Raw genomic sequence first — 14,745 nt, 5'->3', positions numbered from 1 at the left:
ACGACGGAAAGAGATATACTTTTCGAAACGTTAAGCATTTTTTTGATCGTTAGGCAAATTTGTATATCTGTAAACCTAACTGCTGACAAGTAGTTTCCGTTTGGATTAACGCATCAGTGTTTACAAAAAATAACTATTTTATTTTGTAGATTTTCTTGCAGTGGCGAAATACCCATATAGGATTTTTTGGAGAGATGAATCCGCCACATCGATATAGACATTTTCTATAATATTTTGTCAGAGCATACAAAAATAGAAAAGTTGAAGGTATTGATGAACTATTGTTGATCTAATGAAATACGAAGATAGATATAGGATTGCCAACTTTCAGAATAAAAATAGACGACCAGACAGTAAAAAAAGCGCAGCAGGGGAAATTTTTGAAAACGTTATGCGGTTGATGGTCGTCTTTCTTACTATTTTTAAAAATATTTATACTCAGAACTTGTTAAAATACATCAAACAATTTTCTACAAAACTTATCATATTAAAACATAAGGTAATAGCATAACATGATGCATTGCTCCCACAATTATTTCGTTTCTATACGAACGAGTGGGAGTAGTAAAAGACACATTGTAGCTAAATTGAGATTTTTATTAAGAATTTTGGCTATATTTTTTATATTTTGACTTTGGTGTGAATAAAATAGGACTTCTTCATTGCGATGAATAAGTGGACTGTCCACTGGAATAGAGGACGGTTGGTAAGCCTAGATAGATAAAACTGACATAGGCATTCTATTGCTTGCAAGATTTGGATCCGATGGAGTTGCAGTCTTTTAGTTCTTGTTGAATTGGTATTACGATTGTATGTCTATATGGGAGATATCTGGTATGAACAATAGGAAAAATGTTAGATTAAGTATAATTTCATTAAATTTTCTCAATATTCATCAAAGATACAAATTGTACTATAGAAAATTAATGCATTACAGATCACTGGCTTAAAAATAAAATATAAAACAACATAGTGGAACATAATAAATTTAACATTTTTCAGTACAATATAAGGATTAATAAATTATAATAAATTGGTTATTAACTGTACCATAATGAAATTCCATACGACTAATTCCAAATTTGTATAATCCTTAGGAGACTTCGAAAATTAATGTCATGCCATATATTGCAACTAGACATGTTTCGAGGTAAATTAATTGTACCTTTAATTATTTTAATTATGCAAATGAGAAATTAAAGCGCTTATAGATTTTGTAATACTTCCAAACAAGGTTTTCTATACACTTTTTATATAGATGGATTACTACTTTTTAAAAGACAAATTTAATATTTAATTTAATATCAAAAAATAAGTAAATAATTTTTTAAATTGTGTTGTTTTTAGGGTTCCGTACCCAAAGGGTAAAAACGGGAACTCTAAGACTTCGCTGTCCGTCCGTCCATCCGTCCGTCCCTCCATCCGTCCGTCCGTCCGTCCATCTGTCACAAAGCTCTATCTTATGAACCGGTATAGCTAGACAATTGAAATTTTTACAGATAATGTATCTACGTTGCCGCTATAAGAACAAATACTATAAACAGAATTAAATAAATGTTTATAAATAAAAAAGTACTTTCACTAAACATTATCTTTTAAGTAAGAATTTTACATAGAATCTTTCAAGTCCTCGGTGGCCGCGTGGTTAAAGCGTTAGGACTTTACGCTGCTATGACGTTGGAGCCGTAGTAAGGCAGATTCGAATCCTAGTCAAGGCGACTTTTTTTAATCGTTTTATTTTAATTTTTACATATTTTTACATATTTATTTTTACTTTTTACATATTTATTATTGATTAATACAATTTTTAGTAATGTGTTTCTTTATTTTATTTTAAATTACTTATACGCGCATTCAAAATGATAATATAGTGTCTAATGTTGTATAGATAATGAATGGTACGGAACCCTTCGTGCGCGAGTCCGACTCGCACTTGACTAATTTTAATTTAACATTCAAATTCAATGCATTACCATATTAATGCAATTATTCAACATTAATACAAAAATACAAACATAGTATCAAACACAAACATTTATTTAATATTGTTTCAAAGTTTCTGTAAACATCAATTCTCGTTATATCAATACCTCTGGAAGCAGACATTTAGTTAGGCATTTAACAGGCAAATACAATATAAACATAAGTCAGTAATTAACTTCGGCACGATAGAACATCAAAACATTTTTATGCGACATTTTTTATTTGATAATAATGATAATTATAGTTTTTCTTCGCTACGTTTGATTTTAATTTTTATGATACGCCGATTATACTGTATCTTTTCAGTTTTTTAAATTCACTACGGTAATGTTTTAATTTTTATTGGTGCCCGGTGGTGTAGAGGTACAGAGTCTCGTCTACCAATCTCAGGGTAGTGGCACAGGTAGTGGGTTCGAATCCTACACCCGGCATTTCATCAGCCGACTATTTTTATTAAAATAAAAATAGTTTGGGTACCTAGGTCTAGGTCGACTCAGCCTTAAATGAGTATTTGGGATTCACAATCCTGAGGTAATAATAGGCGGTTGCTAGCCACATTACCTTCCTTGTATACCGAACGGCTCGAGCATGGCAAGCTGTACCTTGCTACTCCCAAGGCGTCAAACGATATATACGGAAGCTATATTATTATTATTATGTTTTAATTTTTAAAGGTTATATTCTTTCACGTTTTTCAAGATTTTGTATCCAACATAATTTAGATTTTATATTAAAATATGGCAGTATATTTATAGGAATAACATCTGAATATTTCATAATAATTGATCCTCTTATTATGATAGAATAGGCTTTATATAAATATAATTTATAAATTAATTATATTAGGTAGCATTTGGACATGACAACTCCAAAAATTAAAATAAAGATAGAAATTCAGTGCACTCAATCCTCTTCTAGGGGTTCTTCCTATAAAGTTAGTATACAAAACTTTTATTAAGACTGACCAATCTACGTGGACATATATTTAGCAGAAATATCTGCTGAGCATCCTATCCCCTCCGTGGTTTTATCTGCTCAATGTTGGTGTTATTTCCTCTGTTGATGAATCACAAAGTCAAAGTTAACCCCTAAATATATTTTAAAATTACAAAAGAGAGAAGTAAAGTAATTTAAGAATTAACAATGAAATAAAAGAAAAAAACTGATAAGATTAAACAATATTTAAATAAAAGGATTAACTAAACCATAAAAAGAACGTTCAAAAAATATATTAGCTATAAACGAAAATATTATTAATGACTTGAATACTACAGACCTAAATCGATGAAAAATTACACTGAAATAAAAAAAAACAAAAAAGGAAAATAAAGCAAAAAAAAAATAATGACAATTAAGTCTTAATTCATTCATATTTTTTTTAACTAGATTTATTATTATACAGCAGATATCAGTTAATTATATATAGGTATTTTATCAACTATTGTAATGATCTATACTAATTAAAATTTTATAGTACTTAGTAAAGCTTGTAGAACTTGATCTAATGTATGCGTGTATGTATGAAGGTGGTGGTTGAAAATGTAGAATTTTTATTAATTATTTTAATACGATAACATTTTAATACGATACACATATATCGTTATTTTAACGAGCACGAATTCTTTAATGTAATCTAACTGTGTATAGACAATACTATTTAATATTTTACATTTGTTATTTTTTGTTATATTTATTTTAACTTGGTTTAATATATTTTTATAATTAAACTTTTTTTCTTAGAGACAAAATATCAAAAAGTGAATTTGAAACACAAAACATCATAGACCAGACCGATTTTTCAATATCTGAAAAGGGGAAAAGTTGTGAAGTAAGTTATATGGGCTTATTTTTTTGTTGACACAATAGAGCATCATGTTGTCCATTTTTGAAACAAGGACAGTGCCGTAAACGATACAGAGAGAAATTTTATCAAGTAGATATTTATTTGTTCATTTATACATACCTACATATATTTGATAAGAATACCCTCTAAAATACAGATTAGCAATCCATAACCATCAACCTAAATCTACAGTTAGTATCATAATATACTCAGAAATCTTGTTTTATATATAGATCATCATATACCAATCATTTTACAAATGTCATCTCACTCCAATCAAATCAATTAATCAAGACAATTTATTTAAATCCCAATTTTTTTCAGGCGCGCAGTGGAAGCGCGAGTAGCTATAGAAGCCTGAGTCAGGTAATTTTATTGCTAGAAAATGTTTTTTTAGCAAACCATAGATGAAAGTTCATTTCTAGATATAGAAGCTAGGTTTGTTTCTTTGTTCTAGAAGCATTACACAAGTTTATTCTGTTTTTATTAATTAATATATATTTTTTTAGTAAGTGAGATAATTTTACAATATTATAAAGTAAATAAAATTTAAGTCAGAATAATGTTTATATTCACCTGAGGACTAATGAAAATAGAATTGCAAGAAAATAGGTAAATAAAAATATAAACAGCTCCTTTAAGCTACCATTTCAAAGTGTTTCAAGATAAAAAAGATTTTTGAGTGATACGTAATTTTAAATATTTTATTTGAAACAGGTTAAATTGCGGAATAACTAATTAATACAAAAATATTGAATGTTTTTGTCTTTCCAGTTTATATTAAAATTATTAGTTTACCAATTTTTAAATTACTTTGTTACCTGATATTTTTATAACAATATTAGCACATTTGTGTTTCGCTAGTTATATTATTTTTTTCCTCTCATTAATTGTAAATGAAGATGTTGACGGACAGAATTTAGAGTAAAAAATAATTGTGTTAAACGATTTTTTTTTCTTGTGAGCTACTCAACACACAAGATAATGTGTAGTCTAAAAATTGTTTCCAAACTTACTGCTATAGGTTGCAGTTATTAACATAATATTATATTGCCAATCGAGTAGCTGTTTAGAGACACGTTATTTATACAGGATGTCCTAAATAGTGCAAATATATTCAGAGCGGGTAGGTTTAAAGTTACGTACAAAATATTCGAGTTATTTTACTTTGAAAATTAAAAAAAAAGTGATTTTTTGCTTAAATTATAAGAACCAGATGATTTTTTCTGGGATTTCTTTTTTTGTAAACCTTAATGTACTGCCTATGTTGTCTATGTACTGCCTATGTACTACCTATGTTGTCATAATATCAATACAATGTTTCTTAAAAATAAAAAAATTGAATTTTTTTCTCCAAAAATACCAAATTTTATTTTTTTCGCGAAAACAAACTCTACATTTTCGCTTAAAAAATCGTATTTCAATCTAGAGTTCGATGGCTGTGTTAAAAATACTAATTTTTAATCAGGAAGTTTTGGAAAAATAGATTTGATCGTCTAATGTTTTTCGTGTCTTATCCTAGCCGGTCCTTAAATCGTATTTTTAATCATATCTCAATTTTTTTCAAATGGAACAAGGGTGGCTCATTAGCATATTTGAAAAAAGCATTTTTTACGAGTAATTTGGTACAACAAGTTACAATGAACCGCAAGTTACAATTTCAAATAAACCATATGCAAAAATGTCAAAAGTTGACGCATGACATGTCTATTCATTCTATTCAGAGTGTCATTTTCTCTCGAATAAAGTAGAAATACACACAACCAAACTTATATGGAATCATTCTCTATTTCTGACTAAATTTCTTGCAAGGAAAAAAAATTGGTATACGACTTTAAGATAAGGCTTTTTGTTGTAAATAAACATGATAATAAAGAATAAACGACTGCTGCGATTGATTTTCTTTTAAATTTTGTGTTCAGTAGTAAAATCACGATAGTCCTAGTAATTTTCATTCGATCCAAAAAAATAAAAAAATGCTGCAAAGAGACGTAGCAGAGATAGTAGGCACACAAGGACAGGCCCAGACAAAGTCGCAAAAGAGTCACAACTGAACAACATGACCACCTTGAGTACCAAATTGCTAGAAGAAATCCCAATGTTTCTCATCCAGAGCTGCAAAGATAACTTCTGGTAACTACAGATGTGAACGTTTCAGTTGATACCATAAGAAAAAAGCTTCGTATTCGAGGGTTTTACAGCAGGAGAGAGTTATGGATCCCACAGTTATCTCGGCAAAACAAAATTGACTGGCTAAATTGATGCCTTCAACATCAAAACTGGACAACTGAGAATTGGTAAAATGATCTTTTTTTGGATGAGACCAGAATTGGTCTAAGATCAGATGACAATCGAATTCGGGTTTTCAGCGCTCCAGGAAGACGAGCGAGACTCCAGGCTGCTAAATCTGTACCAATATATAAAGGAGGAACAGTAATGTTCTGGGAGGTATTATGCTGGAAGCAAAAACTCCATGGTTACCACTTCAACAAACTTTAACGGGTTGGAGGTATGTTGATTAGTGCTAGAACCAATCATTAGTCTTTGGAGAGTTGCAATTGGGGATAATTTTAACTTCATGCACGATAGTCTACCTATAGATCTCCCCATACCAGCAGAGTGACTAGAGAATGTCTTGAAACGGAAAGTGTAATAGTTTTGGACTGGCCTGCATGTTCACCAGATCTAAACCCTATCGAACACTTGCAGAACCAGCTCAAAAGAAGGATTAAAGCTCCTCGAAATAATCCAGGAAAGCTCGGACAGCTTATTGATGTAGCATTAGCAGAATGGGAAAACATACCCCAAGACAACGTTGATAATTTAATAAAAAGCATGCCAGCGCGGATAGAAGCTTGTATAAGGGCTAGAGATGGCAACAAGGATTATTAAAATTATCAATTTTCTTTTTGTTTTTGCTTTTTGGTCATTAAAAATTTAAATATTAATTTCGGTTCAAAAACCAAAAAATATCATTGTGTTTATTTTGGGGACTAATTCATTTTTTTTTATTGTTATATGGATTATTTTTCATTAAAAATCATTGGTAAGGACTGAGTTTTATTCATAAACACAAAATTTGCATACGTCTCGAAAATTATGAATAATAATAGATGATTCCATATAAGTTGTGTGTATACCGAGGATACCATTTAAAAATCAAAAGTTGGTAGTAATTTCCGGTGAAACAGGGGAACTGACTAAAAACAATTGAATACGTCAATCAATCCTAATTTATGCCATATATTAACATACCAAATCTCCTTTATTTATCTGAAAAAATAAAAAAGTTAGAGGGGTTTGGTGCACTTTTGACGCGCACCCGGTATATTTCCCTCAGTATACTCTCACCCGGTATACACCTGGATTACCTACATTTTATTTTTCATATTTTGAAGTAACTGCAAATCTTATTGATTATTTAATTTGATATTGAAGTATTATTAGACTAATATGACAAAATCAAATATTTATGTATAATTATACGTACTTATAACTCTTGAGCATGTTAACATTTTTGCAAAACTAATAATAATATTTACTTGTTATTCGCCTATTAACTCGTAAATACAAGTTTACGTATCGAAAAATATTTCTGTATAAATTTCATGTTTATCCAACCCAACAATGTTCAAATTGTATTTTGGAATAAACTTGTGTAACTAGGAAATCCCATGCGATTAAAAGAGTTCTGCTAGAATAGTTTTTAGAGAGTTTTATGCTTGTTTAGACAAAGTTTAATGCAGAATGCATGTAGTTCCGAACATTAGAATCAAAAAGCCGGGAAAATATTTCCGCTATATAGATATTTATTTGGAGCATTTCGAAAATTTATCTGAATAGTCTTTGTTCTCCACCGATCAAGCACGTTTCAGCTCATTTATCATTGAGTATTAACATTTTATTTTTATAATAATATCAGGGAGATCGACGTTAAATATAGGTTTTGAATAGTTTATACACTCACCGGCACGAAAAACGGGCACCTTAAAATTTTCATGTAATTTAAAGGTTAATATATTTCGTTCTAATGGACCGACTTTGATGATTTTTTAAGCAATTAGTAGCTAAATTATTTGAATTTTTATTATCTTTTTCTAAATTATCCATTAATTAATTAATTCCATCTGTGAATTATACGAGGGAAAACAAAATGTTGATATTTTGATGAAAGTTTGAAACACCCTGTGGAATATATTAACAAAGCAAGGAATTTAAAAATCATTTTTATCTAGGTACGTCTTTTTTCAATAGTCTGTTTTTTTATTCATCGCAATAGCTTTGTTTTTATTGGAGATATTCGCCTTTGAATAAGACAGTAACGATTTTAACACAATTTTAGCATTGAGATTGGGTCCTCATCAACACACTTATAAAATAGTGCTTATTGTTTTTGTCATGTCACTGTGATCGAAATGTCATATTATTCTCCTTTATTGACGTTTAGTCCGTTACAGATGGTTTTAAGTTCTTCTTCTTTCTTCTCAAACTCTCCTTTTCAGGAGAGAGTTGCGTTGCCTAGGCTGCCAGGGCCATTCTGGCAAAGTACTTTTCTGCTTTTCTTTTTTCTGGGTGGTCACGTTTTATGACGACCGTTTTTTCACGACCTTCAGTTATTTATCTTTCTTAACGACTAACGATTATTGTGCATTTCAAGAAAATGTGATTATGAGATTTCAAATTTGCGGCTACTTTTTTTTTTCTTGATTATAACGTTAATGTTAGGCTGGTTATTAGTAAATATTTAGAGTTTTAAATTACTAACATTCAAAAACAAAGCGATTTGTTTTATGTGTTCTGTCTTGTTGAATTTGAAAAGGGTGTCTTGCAGGGAAATCGGTTTTTGCTCTATTTCATTGTCGAAATAGGAGTATAAGATTAAGTTTTTGGTGATTACAATTATTGGGTGGACAAGCAATTATCAAATGAAAGACATCAGCAACATCTCCACACTGACACAAATTGTCTCTGTTGATTCTGATTTTATAGAGAACTGACGGGGATAAGCAATGGTTTGATCTGAGTCGACACGACATGGTGGTTATTTGTTGCCTTGTCAAGGATTTGTATTGTTTGTACCATGGAGTCCTGTATGGCTGCTGAACTGTAGTGCAATATTCTTTCCCTTTCGTTCTACCAATCGTTACAAATCTTTCTTTCCATTTATTGTACATGAATTCTTTCATTTTTGGTATAAAGGGTTTATAATCAGCTTTGTGTGTTAGTGTGTGAGGTAGGATCCGTCCAGCTGGTCAACTTGTCTGCTTCCACATTTCCATGAATGTTGGTATGACTTGGTATCCATTCTCATTGTACGTCTCTTTTGTTTATTAATTTCCTTCTTGTGATCAGTGTTAGTTCGTCCGTTTTAGCGTCTATTCTAGTTTTGCTTTTCTTTAGGGCACTTGATGAATCAGATAATATAACTGCCTTGGCGATGTCACATTTGTTTGAAGTTCTGAATAATCATCTAAAGCTTTAGTTGATCATGGTAGAGTTCAACTTATGGACCTAAAACCATATCTACTAGAGTAACTGCCCAACAGATAATAATATATGATTTTTCGCCCCAAAGACAAGGGCATTACATAAATCATAACCACTATTTTATAATACAATGAAAAAGCAAATGATCTAGCTAGGAAATGGGCAAACATTCCACTAACTGGACCAGAACCGTTCTGTTTTCGAAGCGGAAACCAACTAAAGGCGGAACTGAAGAACCTGGAAGATTCCTTCCTTAACCTGGAATAGGAATCCTCCAACGGTCTAAGACACACGAAAACTTATTTACTTAACATTAGAACTTCGACCGAGAATAATCAAAGATTTTCCCTGATTTAAGTAAAAACAATCTTCAGATTGTCACGAGGTTTCTAACAGGACACTGACTCCTCAACGAACACCTCAGTAGGCTGAAGGCGAAAAAAAACGGCAAATGCAGATTCTGTGAGGAAAATAGGGCAACACCAGAACACCTTATCACAGAGTATGCGCCGAGACGATGACCGTTCGTGCCATGAACTTTTAGTACGGCTGATGTCGAGGATGGAGAGCTGGTCTCAGTGGAGCCGTCTCAGATACTGGCTTTTGTTAAAGCCCTGGTACTATATGATAAGTTATAACTCGTTATAACTCAAGAAAGGGAAACATACAATAGATCTGTAAGGTCGCGGGGATTAACTCCCCTCCTAAACATTCTCCATTCTACATTTTATATGTCTGTTGACTAGGACCAAAAGCAAATGCATGGTTTTGTAATATAAAAAATAGGAAAACATGTTTAGTGTCTTCTTCAAAAGCGAATATTTTCAAAATAAAGCTATTGAGATGAATCAAAAAATAAACTATCGAGAAAATATACATCTAGATGATAAATTGATTTTGAAATTCCTTGCTTTGTTAACGTACTCCACAGGGTGTTTCAAACTTTCACCAAAATATCAATATTGTTTCCCTCGTATAATTGACAGATGGTAACTTTCATTTTTAATTCAGAAAAGGATACTAAAAAGTCAAATAACGTGGCTACAAATTGCTTAAGAGTTCATCAAAATCGGTTATACCAATATATAAAATTTTAAAATACATGAAAATTTTAAGGTGCCCGTTTATAGTGCCGGTGAGTGTATTATTGTTTCTAGAGTTTTGCACGTTTCAAATGCACTGTGATTTTATCAGTAGATTTTTTATTTGTTTTAAACTTAAAAACAATTTATAATCGACTACAAATATCGGTCCTTTCATGTCACAGCAAATAGGTACACATGATGTTAAGTATGTACTTGATATTTATTAATATTAGAAATATCTCGATTGATTTATATAAATGATATATTTTATAAATATTATGACGATAAAATTCTTTTGTTTCATTTTTGCGCCTAAATATTTGTGCGATAAAAACCTATTTTTTAGGAATTTCAAATATTTGAGCTGGAATTTTCAATTTTAGGTATGTTTACAATTTTAACGCGCGAATCAAGCGAGGAATAATTTTACGCAATGTTTGATCTCCTTTTTATTTTTTAAGTATCTTAAAAAATGTATTTTTAACAGTTGTCAACGAATAATGCTATAATTAAATAATTGCATATTTTCTTTTCACTTTAAAAACTTGCATCTTAAAATTTCGGAAATAAGTACATTAATACCATAAAATTAACTTAGTATTTGTAATAGATAAACAAAAGAAATATAACCAGCATCATGTAATAATTATTAAAGTTCATACCAATTAAACCTTTAGTCACGTGATTAAGTTTGACTGGTACAGCGTTGCAAACTCTTACAAAACAAAGTAAAGTAAAGTAAAGATTTCAGTTAACGTCTCCTTTTTGCTGCCAGGGCTAATCTGGACGGAGCCTACTTTGTTTACGCGGAATCCGAACTTGTTGCCCTCTTACAAAACATTTTTTTGATCAAAATATTTTAAGAAACAAAAATAAATAAATTATAAATAATATATAAACTGTTATTATTTACATAAAAAAAACTCACTTCTTTAACAGCACTTGGAAAATAAAGGGCCATGTGATGGGTTTTACATCGGCTACATATACCTCATATACAAAATTGAAGCTCAGAAAATTCTGTACAAAAATAGTTGATAGACAGTTAAACAAGTAAATAACTTGATGAACCATGACAGCTACAGCCAATATTATATGACATTTAAAAAATTTAATTTTTGAACAACTGTATTCTGCAACATGTATTCTCATTATGCCACAGAGTGACTGTAGTTATCACTAAATTTGACGTTTAGGCTATACACATTTTTTGACAGGCAGTTTTTTCGGTCCAAGAGTGTTTAATATGAAAATTCATGAAATTTTACAAAGAATTTAAGTATGTAATAAAAAATGGCTGTACTTATTTAAAATAAGAAAGTTGCTGTCAACTTCCGGTAGTGCCGCTATATTGAAAATATTTTTAGTCGATAGATCTCATTGTGAAATAATGATGTAAAAAAAACGATCTGGATATTGTAGTTAGAAACATCTAATGCACGAACACCCTGTATACTGGAATATAAAGCACTGGAGATTTCCTTTTTGCTATTCATGACAGTTGACTAGATCAAAAATTATGCAACCAGACAGTTCAAGTCTTCTTTCATGTTTAGCATCAACCAAGACATCAACCTTTTACATAGGATAAAAAGCGTCCTGTTGGCTTGGAAATGATAATCGGATATTTCCTATATAATTTTACATACAAAATGACAGCGACTAAAAGGTATAAAATGAATGCCAAATGCAGTCCCTCGTAAATATCTCCTGGAACCTTAGATTTAATTAGCAAAAATTCTCTACGCCCTACTAAGCTAAAAGGGCTGCTACGTTTTGCTGAAGCTTAAAAATGTTCATTTATTTTATGTTTTTTTGGGAATTTAATAAATGAGGACTAGAAATTAAATTTAAGTGGAATAGACGTAAATAGTAGTATTTTTGTACGAATTAGTAATATTCTATTCTAAAGACTAGTTCAGACACAGCTAGTAATTTAGTCGTGTAGCGAGTACCCACTTATCGATTATCGTTCAGACCAGTTTTAAAATACAGTATAGTAGTGCAATAATAGTTATGTCAAAACTGTTAAAATGCATAAGAAAAGACGTCGTACGGAAATAAATAAGGTTATAAAAAACATAATAAATATTATTTTGAAAGAAATTGAAGAAGAAATATCTGAAAAACCAAAGCGTTTATGGATCGAATAGAAGAGAAGGTTAGTTAGGGGCTTTAAATGGTATTTTACAAGAGTTGCAATAATTAGAAGATCCCGCAGAATACTGTAATGCAATCAGAATATCAGAAACGCGACATTTCGACAGTTTCGTCAACTAATGTACCTACTTAACTAAACAATGAACTAAACACTCGTGTTCATACTTGTTTTAGTGGCAGTTTAGTAGTTAGTAGCACATAGTCCCCACCATGTGCTACTCGTGTAGACTCTACTCGACCGTCAAAATAGAATCGGATGGATCCAGCCGACTAAACTACTACACTAAACTACTCTACTAATTTTTACTGTCCGCACGCACTAAATTACTCGCTACTCGACTAAATTACTAGCCGTGTCTGAACTAGGCTTAAAATATTTCTGAATATGATACTAGCACAGACTAGTACAACTAAATAAATACATTTGTTTAATTATAAATGTATAACAACAAAAAAGTTGCTCAACTGTATGTTTTTAAATAATGCAAAATAATCTTGCAAACAACGAAATAGTGCGATGTATTACTACGTATTATTCAAGCCGTTTATGTCAAAAACAGACTAAAACTGCATCTAATATCCACGGTTATTTCACAAGAGAGCACGTTTTGCCTTTATTATTTCATTCCATTTGGAAGCAAGGCACCACATGTAGACGTTGAATAGGCCCAATCTACAATGGGAACAAATAGGGAAAATGGAGCTTTACAATCAAGAGGTTTATTGTAAGAAATATTGGTAAAAACATGACACAGTTTTAGTACCATAACTTGTTAAAGTAGTTTCAAAATGTTTTATCATTCTCTTTTCTCTTAATAGGTTGTTACTGTTTTAAAAATAAATTGTTACATCTTTTAAAATAATTTTGGTGTTAAAGCTATAATCTTAATAAATCTATTTTCTTAAAGATTAAAAAAACAGTAATCTGTAGGTTTTCCTTATAATTAGTTTTTTCAAGATTTGACAACGAGCATATCGTGGTTTCAGGACTTCAAATAAACCCAAAAAAGTTACAAATTAATAAATATTTATATTTACGTCAAAAGTTTTTTATGAACTTTAACAAAGAAAAAACGTTAAAAAAATGTTTTGCTTAAAATGATGGTATATCGATGGGTTTGTCGCTCATGCCAGTGACAGCTAATTTATATACTAGTATAGAATGGTTTGAGACAGAAGAAGTACCATTAGCTCTGTAGTCGTTAAACCTAAAATCTGGCTTCGATATGTCCCGAAGCTAACTCTCTAACTATAGAGCCCATGGTACCACTGTCGCAAACCATTCTATTTAAAAATTATATATACAATACATAACATTTTGTCCCTACCACTATACCACTACTATATGTATAATCACAGTATATTGTCAATATAAGTCTAAAGACAGGTGTTATAAAAAGTTTATATGATTTCATAATATATAAACAATATGTTCAGACAATAATTCACTAAACAAAGATATGAACTACATCAAAAATACATTAATAAAAACGGCTAACCCCATCTTTTATTGACAAAACCATTAAACGAAGTGCAAACCCCGAACTATAGGCAGAATACACACATTAATAACAATACTCAATATATACAACTTACAGTTCCAAACATACGAAGCGTTTCGAAAGAAATAAGAATGATAGGAAAACAATATTACATACGAACATAACCCACACTAAACCAATGAACTCAGGACAACAAACAAAAAATGTAATATACAAAATACCATGTGAATGTGATAAATTTTATATTGGTGTAACATCTAGATCCTTAAAAATGTTTGAATTAAAGAACATAAAAATTATTTAAGAAAGTTTGAGTTTTTTTTGGTTTTACCTCGGTTTTACCTCATTAAGTAATAATTGTTATCAGGTACTAATTGTTCATTTTGAAGTTTAACTTGATATAATGTCATTTTGACAGAACGTCAACGGTTTTTATAGACGTATCTGTTAAAAAAAAACTAAGGGTGTATTCCGTTGCTTCTCTTGGTTATGGTTTTATGTTCCGTTTCTATCGGTTTCCTGAAAGTTTTCTTATTATGGAACACGGTTCCTGAAAAATTCGGTTATAACTGTCACTTTTCTGGTTTTGTTTGTCAATCAATGTCATTTATGTGACAGAAATTAAGCAAATATTGGAAGTTCGAGTGAAATTCTCATTTAATTTCTAAAATTTGTAATAATATTT

At 30.6% G+C, this 14,745-nt stretch overlaps 1 pseudogene; it reads left to right on the top strand.

Annotated features, from left to right (window-relative positions):
* Positions 1 to 14,745, top strand: part of LOC115878821 — a 189,509-nt pseudogene that overhangs the window by 30,972 nt on the left and 143,792 nt on the right.

This window comes from Sitophilus oryzae, unplaced genomic scaffold, assembly GCF_002938485.1.
Source record: "Sitophilus oryzae breed Bouriz unplaced genomic scaffold, Soryzae_2.0 scaffold_1532_pilon_pilon, whole genome shotgun sequence".
NCBI lineage: Eukaryota > Metazoa > Arthropoda > Insecta > Coleoptera > Curculionidae > Sitophilus > Sitophilus oryzae.
Note: the sequence above shows the minus strand (reverse complement) of the source record. Positions and strands in the feature narration are given on the sequence as shown.